Raw genomic sequence first — 13,352 nt, 5'->3', positions numbered from 1 at the left:
TCCTTCCTAATCCTTGTTAGGGGGGAGGGGGTGGGAATCAACAAAGGAGGAAGCTTTTGAATTTCTATCCCATCCTCATATATTGTTGTCATATCCCAACCCCGTATCCCATCCCCATATCCCGTCCTCATATGTCAACCTCATATCCCGTCCTCATATTGTTACGTCGAGCGCTCCGGGTCCCCGCTCCTCCCTGTAGCGCTCACAGCGTTCTCCTGTTCGCAGCGCCCCGGTCAGACCTGCTGACCGGATGCGCTGCGATAATGTCCCCAGCCGGGATGCGATTCGCGATGCGGGACGCGCCCGCTCGCGATGCGCATCCCGACCTGCTTACCAGACTCGTTCCCCGTCTGTGCTGTCCCGGCGCGCGCGGCCCCGCTTCCTAGGGCGCACGCGCGCCGGGTCTTTGCGATTTAAAGGGCCCATGGCGCACGCGCGCCGGGTCTTTACGATTTAAAGGGCCGGTGTGCCACTGATTGGCGCATGGGTTTTAATCAGTACTTTCAACTGTGCACTTCCCTATTTATACCTCACTTCCCCTGCACTTCCTTGCCGGATCTTGTTGCCATTGTGCCAGTGAAAGCGTTTCCTTGTGTGTTCCTAGCCTGTGTTCCAGACCTCCTGCCGTTGCCCCTGACTACGATCCTTGCTGCCTGCCCTGACCTTCTGCTACGTCCGACCCTGCTCTTGTCTACTCCTTTGTACCGCGCTTATCTCAGCAGTCAGAGAGGTTGAGCCGTTGCCGGTGGATACGACCTGGTTGCTACCGCCGCTGCAAGACCATCCTGCTTTGTGGCAGGCTCTGATGAAAACCAGTAGCAACTTAGAACCGGTCCACCGACACGGTCCATGCCAATCCCTCTCTGGCACAGAGGATCCACCTCCAGCCAGCCGAATCGTGACACATATGCTGTTCTCATATCCTGTCCTCTTATTCAGACCTCATATCCTGTCCACATATGCTGTCCTCATATCCCATCCTTAGGTCCCATCATCATATCCTGTCCTCATGTAGGACCGATTTGTGATGAAGATATTGTAAGCTGAAAATAGAAGGGGACATGGCTTTGTGGGACTGGGCATGATTTGCAAGCCAGACCAATGCACAAAAAGGGTAGAAAATAAAAGAGGTGGGGCTTAAACAGTGGACGTGTCTTTGTGAGACGGGGTGTGGCTTGCAAGCCGGACAGACACATTCACCAGGAGATAAAGAGCGGAGCTTGTGGAGTAAGGTACTAGAAGTCCCATATACTTGATTGGAATTGAAACAAAAACCGATCTTTTATATAAAGGTGTAGGTAAGGGTTAATTTAACTATCATATATTTTTATTTGACATATGAGTAATATGTGACCAGGTATTATTGAAACATCTCCAGCCATACGGAAGTTATGTGGGAACATACATTTCCGATAGATTTGCATGGGACTTTAAACAAAAACCCCGACCCTCACAAATGGGGGTAGTTAAGGGTTACATTAACTATACCTATATTTTAAGTGGACATATAAGTAACATGTGACCAAGTTTTATCGAAATATCTCCAGGACTTCAAACAAAAACCCCGACCCTGGCAAATGGGGGTGAGTAAGGGTTAAATTACATATCCTATGTTTGTTGTTGATATATAACTAACATTTGTGGCAAGTTTCATGTTAATATCTTTAACCGTTTGGACGTGATTCTGGAACATACACACATACACACACACACACACACACATTGGGGGAGGAAAAGTTGCCCAGTTGCCATAGCAACCAATCAGATTGCTTCTTTCATTTTGCAGAGGCCTTGTTAAAAATAAAACAACCAAGCTGATTGGTTGCTATGGGCAACTGGACAGGTTTTGAGGTTTGCTATGGGGATTGGCTTCTGCTCTGGACAGTTCCTAAAATTGACAGAGGTGTCAGCAGAGAGCACTGTGGTCAGGCAGAAAGGAAATTCAAAAAGAAAAGAACTTCCTCTGTAGTATACAGCAGATGATAAATACTGGAAGGGTTAAGATTTTTTAATAGAAGTAATTTACAAATATGTTTGACTTTTTGGCACCACTTCATTTAAAAAAAAATGTTTTCCAGCGGCGTACTCCTTCAAAGGGGTACTCCGGTGGAATTATTATTATTATTATTATTTTTATCAACTGGTGCCAGAAAGTTAAACAGACTTGTAAATTACTTCTGTTAAAAAATCTTTACAAACAGAAAACACAAAGTGCTCCGTAGTGTAATAAAGTCGGGGTGAGAAAAATAGCACAAAGGAGATATGAAAATTGCTCACCCCGTAGGTTGTGCTCCCAGTCAGGCACAACACTGATGTAGACTTGTAAATGACACCTTCATGCAGCCGATCCCTCCACCATAGCTTGGTGTCCAATATTGCAATACTTCCCCTCCAACCACAACAGGGATTCCAAAAGGCGCAATAGGTGAATAGCAGCACTAGCCGCAAGGGAACTCAGGCAATTGCGGATATAGATTTTAAAATTTATTGTAGAACAACGTGTTTTAACGCAAGAACCGGCATCTTCCTCAGGTTCAGGAAGACGCCGGTTCAGGAAGACGCCGGAACCTGAGGAAGACGCCGGTTCTGGCGTTGAAACGCGTTGTTCTACAATACATTTTAATATCTATATCCGCAATTGCCAGAGTTCCCTTGTGGCTAGTGCTGCTATTCACCTATTGCGCCTTTTGGAATCCCTGTTGTGGTTGGAGGTGAAGTATTGCATTAAAAAATCTTTATCCTTCCAGTACATAATAGCGGCTGTATATTACAGAGAAAGTTCTTTTGTTTTTGGATTTCTTTTTTTTCCTGTCCACAGTGCTCTCTGCTGACACCTCTGTCTGTATCAGGAACTGTCCAGAGCAGCATAGGTTTGCTATGGGGATTTGCTCCTGCTGTGGATAGTTCCTGATACGGACAAAGGTGCCAGCAGAGAGCACTGTGGTCAGAAAAAAAAAGAAATCCAAAAAGAAAATAACTTTCTCTGTAGTATATAGTAGTTAATAAGTACTGGAAGGATAAAGATTTTTAATAGAAGTAATTTACAAATCTGTTTAACTTTCTGGCACCAGTTGATTAAAAAAAAAAAAAAATTCCACCGGAGTACCCCCTTTAAGGAGAAATTGAAGTTGGGATTGTCACTTACCAGAAAATCTATTTTACTGGAGAGACCCCAGGAAGAAATCATAATGGAGGATGTCTTCAGCAATTCTTCTAAATTCTCTGATTTTCCCTGCATGTTATAGACGTACTGTATGATTTATACTAACCATGCCTGTAAGCAGCATAAGCCCTGAACTTTTAAATAAAATGGCCATATTTACAGTGTACACTGACCTTTGTACCAACCCTGAGTATGCCCCTATTAAAGGGGTATTCCTGGATTTTTCTTTATTTGACCATGTTACAGGGGCTGTAAAGAAAGTATAGTTCATAATTTAGTGTCTGTACCTGTGTTTGATGGCTGGTCTCACAATTCTTATGTGATTTTTGCCCTGATCTTTGCCCACATTATTAGTAGCATACAAAATAAGTGTGGTCTCAGGATTTTCCCAGGTTGGAGTGTAACCCGTGACATTACATCACTATTTAAGCATTGAAAGGGCGCCTGTCTGTGCTTCAGGTGGGGTGACCTCACACTTACAAACAAAGGATCCTGTGACTTGTAGTTGGAGGGAAGATACTCCAACAGGAAATAGCCAGTTCACAAAAAGAGAGCAGCAACGTTATGGCGGACTCACAACATAACCATTTAGCACCAAGACAAGAATTGGTCCTTCTTAAGCATGTACATTACTGTCTGCCAGGTAAGTACTAAAATCACCATATTTTGCATAACCCCTTTAACCCCTTAATGACCTAGGACGTAAACGTATGTCCTAATGTGGCAGCACTTCGCGCACCAGGACGTACATTTACATACATGACCGCGAGCATCGGAGATGAAGGTGAATGCAGTGCTATACCAGTGCAGTATACCCTTCAATCTTAGGACTGACGGAGGTCTCAGAGGGGAGTGCAGTACTATACCAGTGCAGCATTCCCTTCATTCTTGAGATTGATGGGGGTCTTAGAGGTGGATGCAGTGCTATACCAGTGCAGCATCCCTTACATTCTCAGGATTGATAGAGGTCTCATCATAAAGTGATGACATTTCCTACTGATATGACAGAACATTAAAGGGGTACTCCGCCCCTAGACATCTTATCCCCTATCCAAAGGATAGGGGATAAGATGTCAGATCACGGGGGTCCCGCTGCTGGGGACCCCCGGGATCTCGGCTGCAGCACCCACCTTAACGGCTTCTGGCAATGCTAGAGGCTTCGGATCCAGACCACTGGAGTGGAAGAGCGTGATGTCACGACTCCACCCACCCCCGTGTGACGTCATGCCCTGCCCCTCAATGCAAGTCTATGGGAGGGGGTGTGACAGCTGTCACGCCCCCTCCCGTAGACTTGCATTGAGGGGCTGGGTGTGACATCACACGGGGGCGGAGTCGTGACATCACACTCTTCCGCTCGCGTGGTCGGGATCCGAAGCCTCCAGCATTGCCAGAAGCCGTTAAGGTGGGTGCTGCAGCCGAGATCCCAGGGGTCTCCAGCAGCAGGACCCCAGCGATCTGACATCTTACCCCCTATCCTTTGGATAGGGGATAAGATGTCTAGGGTGAAGTACCCCTTTAAGCAGTGAGAATACCCTTTTTATCAAAGTCCAATTTATACTTATGGACATTATATCTATTATTATGCAAGAACTTACTGTAAACTTAGCTCAAGTTACTTATAGTCTGTAGGCATCTATGACAGTACACAGTATAAAGACATAGAAATGCGTCTTTCCCACATACATAACATAATGTGGTTTCAATCAGGCCGGTATTGTTCTACACGGACAACTCCAGCAGTCTTCATTGTTTAGTCCACAAAAGATTTTTTATTTTTTTATGATTAAGGAATAAATGAGGGATGATTGAATGTGAAAGCCTGTCATCTATCATGTATTTCTTCCTACTCTTTCAGAGCGTGATGTGCCAAATTCACCTCATGTAGAAAGCTGTTTAACCATAAAATGTTTGTTAATTAGCCAAAAAGGCTTATGAGATCTCTTAATGCCATCAAAGTAATTGTTAGCCCCTCAATTCCAAAACAAAGAAGATCTGACCCCAATTTACATTGATAAGCTGGGGCTCCTTGTGTAAAACAGGTTAGAAGATATGCAAAGTGTTTCCGAGGTTTATGATTATTAATAATAATAATCAATGTGTGCACTCAGGGAGACTTTTTTCAGGGCATACTTCCCATAGTCTATAAATAGGATATTATAATTGCAGCGCTGCCAATTGCACATTGCTAAGGATGACAGGAACCATTGTTCCAGCTTGTTACATCCATTGTTAAAGGGGAGGAGTAGAGCAGTTAAAGGAACGTCTCACACCCTGCTAGCGTTTTGTCCACAGTTTGTGTAATTTAGATCCTACTTCTAATTGTGGGCATTACCTATGATTTACAGAAGAACTAATAAAAAAAAGCTTTAGGTAATATGAGCTTTGCAGAGAAACTTTAAAATAAACTACTTCTTAATGTATTATGTATTATTCTTCTGAAGAGAAAAGCAGTACAAAAAAGGAAATTGTTTGGCAAACTGTTACATTCCTTTAGGCTCTGTTCACACATTCAGGTTTCTAATTATAATTAATGAATTTTAAGGGGGGAATTCTGGCTTTATACATCTTATTCCCTATCTGAAGGATAGAGGATAAGATGTATGATCGCAGGGGTCCCGCCGCTGGGAACCCCCATGATCTTGGTGCAGCCCCTGGCATTCTGTGCTGGGCGCTGCCTCCAAGACGGGGACCAGACGTCACCGCCACACCCCCTCCCATAGACAAGAATGGAGGGGGCATGGCATGATGTCACTAGGGGGTGTGGCCGTGACATCACGTCCCCATCTCGGAATCAGCTCCCGGCACAGAATGCTGGGGATGCATCAAGATTGTGGGGGTCCCAGCGGCAGGACCCCTGCAATCATACATCTTGTCCCTTATCTTTTGGATGGGGAATAAGATGTATAAAGCTGGAATACCTCTTTAAAGCCAGAAACAGAGCATAAATGGAGGACACATAAATGAAAGACTGAGACTTTTTTTAAATCCATTCCTGGCTTTACAATCAATAACTTCAATTCAAAATCTGAACATGTGAACACACCCTTAAAGGGGTTATCTCATTAGCACAAACATTATTATCCTGTAGGTGGCTCAGATAATCGTGTGACCTAGCTTCAGAGCCCCCCTCCTTCCTGTGTAATTTGCAGTTATTAGGCTATTGGGCTCTTCGATCTCCACCAATCTTGAGACTAAAAGGTTTGATGTACCTTTTTTTCCGCAGGCTACAGCCAGACTTCGACACTTGAATAGGGTAGCTGTGCAGTTTTCTGCACAGCCAGGGGTTGCAGTGAAATGTGCTTGTCTGTTGTGTTTCTTGCATTAGACTTTGTGCTTTGCTTGTAGTGTAGAGCTTGTCTGTGTGTGCTCCTCTTGTCTGATGTGTTTATTGCATTTGTAAGATGTGTGTTATACTTATCTAATGTGTATGACTGATGTGTGTGATGTGCTTGTCTGATGTGTGAGCAGGGCTTGTCTGTCGTGTGTGCTTAGCTTGTCTGGGATTTTTCTGACGTCTTACAAGTGTGCATAGAGGCCGGCATTTATCATTGTAGGTGTAAGTGAAGCATTTTTCTACACCTTTTTTTTTGTGTGCTGGTAATGTGCAGGAGCACTAAATTTATTAAATGGTTACAGGGCATTTGATAAATTTTGTGCACGTCACATTTTCTGAAATATCGTCTTCACATACACCAAATAGCTAAGCTAAGTCTGGGCTGCTGTAGTTTTACAGACTTTTCGGGGGTTTTGCACCGTTTTTGCAGCTTTTCACAAAAAAGTGCAGTTCATAAAACCGTTCCATATCATGCGCATTGCCGAAATCAGTGGACTGCAACTCAAAATCAGCAGAAAACCAAAAGGCACAAAAAAAGGACACTTGCACCAAAATAGCACCCAATATAGATTAAAAAAGGGTAAACACAATGATAAATGCCGGCCTGTATGTTTAATGTGTGTACAACATGCATTTGTTGGACAATATATGTTACTTATAGGGGTTGTCACAACAAGATAAATAAATCTAAACTGATGCATTATGTGAAATAAAATATATTTCTTATGTGAAAGCATTTCTGAAAATGTCCTGTTAGAGAGATATAAGGTTACTAATCTTCATGTGCCTGCAATGTTTTGATAACTGTTGCCCTTGGTTACGACCATTTAAGGTGGTCACACATGCTCACTTCAACTGCAGTCTCGTGAAAGTAATGACAGTTGGTCTTGGTCTTCACTGAACATACAAGCAAGGAGGGTTGTGGGAAAGTGTTAGGAAACCAGGAAATGATAAGATCCAGGGCTGCCATCAGAAATTCTGGGGCCCCTTACACAGCTTAAGGCCTGGCCCCCCCCTCCTCCTCTCCCCATCACATGCTGGATATTATTATAGTATCAGGCTCAGAAACATAAAATAATACCTCCACTTCAAGGTGTTCTTCTCTGTTCGGAGTCGTTCACTTTTCTCTTTCTTCTCCATCTGTTCTGGGTCATCATGAATATGTCTACCGACCACAACTCGTCTCCATTGTATCTGCCAGACAAACATTTTAGGCTTCTCGCCACAGCAAAATCCTCACCTTTATACAAACCCCCATATGTATTATGCTGCCCCATATAGTATTAGATCCCTCTGTGGCCCTGTATGGTACTAGGCCCCCTCACATTGCCCCCATACAGCAGTAGGCCCCCTTATATTGCTAGCATAAAGCTCTCCCACATCGCTCCCAGAGTAGCAGGCCCCCCTCACATTACCACCATAAAGTAGCAGTTCAGAAATATTTCTCCCATAAAGTATTAGGGCCCAAACATTGCCAGCATAGAGTATTAGGCCCCAAACATTGCCCCCTATAGATTATAATGCCACCTTACTTTTCCCTATAGATTATACCCCCTTATATTGCCCCCATTGATCATTATGTCTCCTTACATTGCCCCATAGACCATTATGCCCCCTTACATTGCCCCATAGACCATTGTGCCCCCTTACATTGCCCCATAGACCATGATGCCCCCTTACATTGCCCCATAGATCATTATGCCCCCTTACATTACCTCATGGACCATTATGCCTACTTACATTGCCCCCTTCCATTGCCCCATAGATCATTAAGCCCCCTTACATTGCCCCATAGATCATTATGACCCCTTACATTGCCCCATAGATCATTATGCCCCTTAAATTAAATTGAATAGAATAAAAAAAAATACCACTCACCTCTCCTTCATTCCCCTGCAGCTCCTGCCCTTCTTCTTCTGTCTCAGCTTCTTGCGCAGACAGCATCATTAGCAGCCACTGCCGCACAAGAAGCCCAGAATCCTTCCTGTCACATGAGCCGCCGCTGGGCGCGTTCAACACTGTGTGCGTCTTAAAGGCGCACTAAGTGTTGAAAGTTCGTGGATTTGGAACAGGTGTCCCAGATCCCCTGACGGCCTTCCCTTCACCTGCGGGCCCAGTCACAGGGGGGCCTGCAGTTGAAAGGTCCGGTTACAACACTGCGGGGACCATGTCACCACGGTTCCTAGCATGGGAGTTACAGGCAGGGTGCAGCGATAGGGTTATGGGCCTCCTGGGGGCCCAGGCCCCTTACTGGGGTACCAGCTTTACCCCCTGATGGCTGCCCTGATTAGATCCATGGGGGAGAATTACATTATAGGGATGGTCATTTTACTTAAAAACAGCACTTTTGTCCTCCTTCACATATATGTATGTGGTACATATCTGATTATACAAGATTTGTGAGTTGCCATCTTTAAGGAAAAGTGGCCCATATCCAATTTTTTAACTGGGGTCCTTTTGCCCATAGTGTCCACCGCTGGACATGACTTACATGCTGGTTGAGACATTGGTCATCATATTCAAAACTCTTCACATCAAAAATGTTGCTTTCCATCAGATATTCAAAGTGTTTTACATAAGAACGATCCAAGGTTTACACTAGTCACACCAGTTTTGCAAAACCGGGAGTGTTTATGTAAATTTTATGTTTTACATGATAGGGGTGAGAGTCCATTTTACATAAAAACCAACTTACATTTTATACCAGCTCTTTGCTAGTGTAGAAATTACAAAAATGGTTGTAGTTTTTTTGTTTTTGTTCTTCTTTATTTTTTTTTTTTGGGAAACATTTTTTATTTAACCCCTTAACGACCACGGACGTAAATGTATGTCCTGGTGTGGAGGTACTTTGTGCACCAGGACGTAAATTTACGTCCTGTACATGACCGCGAGCATCAGAGCAGTGCTCGTGTCATGCACTGCTGGTCCTGGCTGCTATCCGCCATTAACCACTCAAATGCTGTGATCAATACAGATAACGGTATCTGCGGCAATGCGCACATTTAAATAGATAATCGGATAGCCCGCAGCGCTGCCAGAGGTCCCCTCACCTGCCTCCAGCCGTCTCCTGGGGTCTTCTGCTCTATTCTAAAATCGAGCAGACCAGAGCAGAAGATAGCCAATAACACTGATCAGTGCTATGCCCTATGCATAGTACTGAAGAGTATTAGCAATCAAGTGATTGCTATAGATAGTCCCCTATGGGGAAATAAAAAGTGTAAAACAAAAGTTAAAAAATTTAAAAATAAAAAGTAAAAAAAATTTGAAAAATCCCCTCCCCCAATAAAAGTGGAAATTTTCCCTTTTTCCCATTTTACCCCCAAAAAGCGTAACATTTTTTTTTATAAATATATTTGGTATCGCTGCATGCGTAAATGTCCGAACTATCAAAATATAAGTTAAATGATTCCATATGGTAAACGGTGTTAACATTAAAAAAAAAAGGCCAAAATTGCTTTTTTGTCACATTTTATTAAAAAAAAACTCCAAAATTAGCAAAATTGTGGTTGTTATTTAAATTTCTTCCCTAACAAAATAATTTTTGGTCACACAAAAAACAAGCCCTCATATGGGTCTGTAGGACCCATTATGCCGCTGGGGACCCCCACGATCTCTCCAGCAGCACCCCCATTTTTCAGCTGCACAGAGCGAGGATTGCACTGTGGCTGATGATGGATGGTGCAGGGGACAGAGTATTGTGACGTCATGGCTCTGCGCCCTCGTGATTTCACGTCCCGCCCCCTCAATGCAAGCCTATGGGAGGGGGCGTGATGGGCGGGGGTGCTGCAAGAGAGATCGCGGGGGTCCCCACCGGCGGGATCCCCGCAATCTAACATCTTATCCCCTATCCTTTTGATATGGGATAAGATGTTTGGCGCCTGAGTAACCCTTTAAGGTGAAAATGGGCTTGGTCCTTAAGAGGTTAAAAATAAATACCGTATATACTCGAGTATAAGCCGAGTTTTTCAGCACAATTTTTCGTGCTGAAAACACCCCCCTCGGCTTATACTCGAGTGAACTCCCCCACCCGCAGTGGTTTTCAACCTGCGGACCTCCAGAGGTTTCAAAACTACAACTCCCAGCAAGCCCGGCCAGCCATCGGCTGTCCGGGCTTGCTGGGAGTTGTAGTTTTGAAACCTCCGGAGGTCCGCAGGTTGAAGACCACTGCGGCCTTCAACATCATCCAGCCCCCTCTCACCCCCCTTTAGTTCTGAGTACTCACCTCCGCTCGGCGCTGGTCCGGTGCTGCAGGGCTGTCCGGTGAGGAGGTGGTCCGGTGGGATAGTGGTTCCGGGCTGCTATCTTCACCGGGGAGGCCTCTTCTAAGCGCTTCGGGCCCGGCCTCAGAATAGTCACGTTGCCTTGACAACGACGCAGAGGTGCGTTCATTGCCAACGTACTTCTGCGTCGTTGTCAAGGCAACGCCTCTATTCCGGGCCGGAAGCGCGGAGAAGAGGCGTCTCCGGTGAAGATAGCAGCCCGGACCACCTCCTCACCGGACAGCCCTGCAGGACCGGACCAGCGCCGAGCGGAGGTGAGTACTCAGAACTAAAGGGGGGTGAGAGGGGGCTGGATGATGTCGAAGGCCGCAGTGGTCTTCAACCTGCGGACCTCCGGAGGTTTCAAAACTACAACTCCCAGCAAGCCCGGACAGCCGATGGCTGCCCGGGCTTGCTGGGAGTTGTAGTTTTGAAACCTCTGGAGGTCCGCAGGTTGAAGACCACTGAGGGCGAATGATGACAAGGGGATGATGAAGGGGGGATGTGTGGGATGATAAGGGGATGATGAAGGGGGATGTGCGGGATGATAAGGGGATGATGAAAGGGGGATGTGTGGGATGATAAGGGGATGATGAAGGGGGGATGTGTGGGATGATAAGGGGATGATGAAGGGGGGATGTGTGGGATGATAAGGGGATGATGAAGGGGGGATGTGTGGGATGATAAGGGGATGATGAAGGGGGGATGTGTGGGATGATGACAAGGGGATGATGATGAGGATGTTAATGACGGGTCTGGATGATGACAGGGGGGGATGATGTATTTCCCACCCTAGGCTTATACTCGAGTCAATAACTTTTCCTGGGATTTTAGGTTGAAATTAGGGGTCTCGGCTTATACTCGGGTCGGCTTATGCTCGAGTATATACGGTAATTATTATTGGAAAATGTTAATAAAAAAAAAAAATCATGGTCACTGCCCCTGTACTCACAGTTAACCCCTGGACATGTTTTATTTATACAGTTATCTCTTCTATGGGCACTAGTAATCATGGAATATCATGTGAGATGCTTCCGCCAGAATTTTCCGTGATTCAAAATTTTGCACCAAAATGGGCAATTTTGGAGCAAAAAAATGTAAGACAGCAGAAAAAAATAAGAACAAAAATTGACAATTTTGGCCCAAAAAGAAAGATGGCAGCAAAAAAAAAATTGGGGGCAGCAAAATCTGTAAAATTAACATTTTTGGGCAGAAAAATGAACTCTCACATATTTTCAGATTTTTAAAGCTGCAAGAGAGACCTTTGAAAATGTGAGGGTAAAAAAAAAGGTGTAATTAATATCGTTGGAACAGAAATTCCAGTTGTTTTTGAATATCTCCCCCATTATGCAATAGCCTTTTCACACTGCCTTACAGTTGGGTTGACACTTCAATTAATTAGGTGTTTAGATCTATTACCAGAATAGACAGTGCAGACAGGAACATCCCTTGTCTCTTCTGTTGGGACATGCTGTTGCTGTAAAGTCACCGGAAGTTCAACAGATACTAGAGCAGGTACAGTAAGTGGCAGGAGGAGATTGCTCCATTGCACATAGTTATGCAGCACGTTGGACATCCACACCCTGGCCTGGTTATATAAGATGTTAAATGCATGTGTCACGGCAAGCCTATGTTAGTAATTGATTATATGGCTCTGATGAACCATTTTCAAGCACTTGCTCGCCTCACCTGACACAGGTGTTTTCTCAGGTTTATTGTGTAAAACATATGAGTTGACTTCAGGCTATAAAGCATGTCCCATATCTGTAGACATTAAAAAAAAATGATCAGAATCTCTGTACTTCTGACACCCAAAAAAGTTTAACTGCAAACAGAACAAAGTACTCTCTTGAAATGCCTTTACTCAGAGGTAATCATAGCTTATGCACTGGAATCTGAGATACACTTAAAAGGAAACTATGGATAAGATACACATCCCTGATATTTTAGAGTGTTATGTAGGACAAACAAGTGTGCCGTTCTAGCTATTTTAAGTGTTATGCCTATTGTCGTATTATTATCAATTCTCTACAACTCAGTGCGCTCTATCAGTCTAGATAGTGGATAAAATTAAAGGGGTTCTCCAAAACATTTTTGGTTCCAGAAAGTAAAACAGATTTGTAAATTACTTCATTTAAAAAGTCTTAATCCTTCCAGTACTTATCAGTTGCTGTATGATCCACAGGAAGTTGTGTAGTTCTTTTCTGTTTGACTACAGTCCTCTCTGCTGACACCTCTGTTGATGTCAGGAACTTACACGGACAGAGGTGTCAGCAGGGAGCACTGTGGTCAGACTGAAAAGAACTATTGAACCTCTGGATCATGCAGCAGCTGATAAGTTATGAAAGGTTTAAGATTTTTTTAATAGAAGTAATCTACAAATCTGCTTAACTTTCTGGAACCAGTTGATTTAGATAAAAATTGATTTCCCCAGGAGTACTCTTTTTAACATGTCTTGACAAAAACTGCGGTTGAAATGTCGAGGCATCTGATGAATAAAGCCTGACACGCTTTCATCTTATTCGGTGTGCTGCTGTTTTGTTAAATTGGCTATATATATATATATATATATATATATATATATATATATATATAT

The sequence above is a fragment of the Hyla sarda genome, chromosome 4, assembly GCF_029499605.1.
Source record: "Hyla sarda isolate aHylSar1 chromosome 4, aHylSar1.hap1, whole genome shotgun sequence".
Classification (NCBI taxonomy): domain Eukaryota; kingdom Metazoa; phylum Chordata; class Amphibia; order Anura; family Hylidae; genus Hyla; species Hyla sarda.
The sequence above is the reverse complement of the archived record's forward strand: the minus strand, read 5'-3'. Positions refer to the sequence as shown.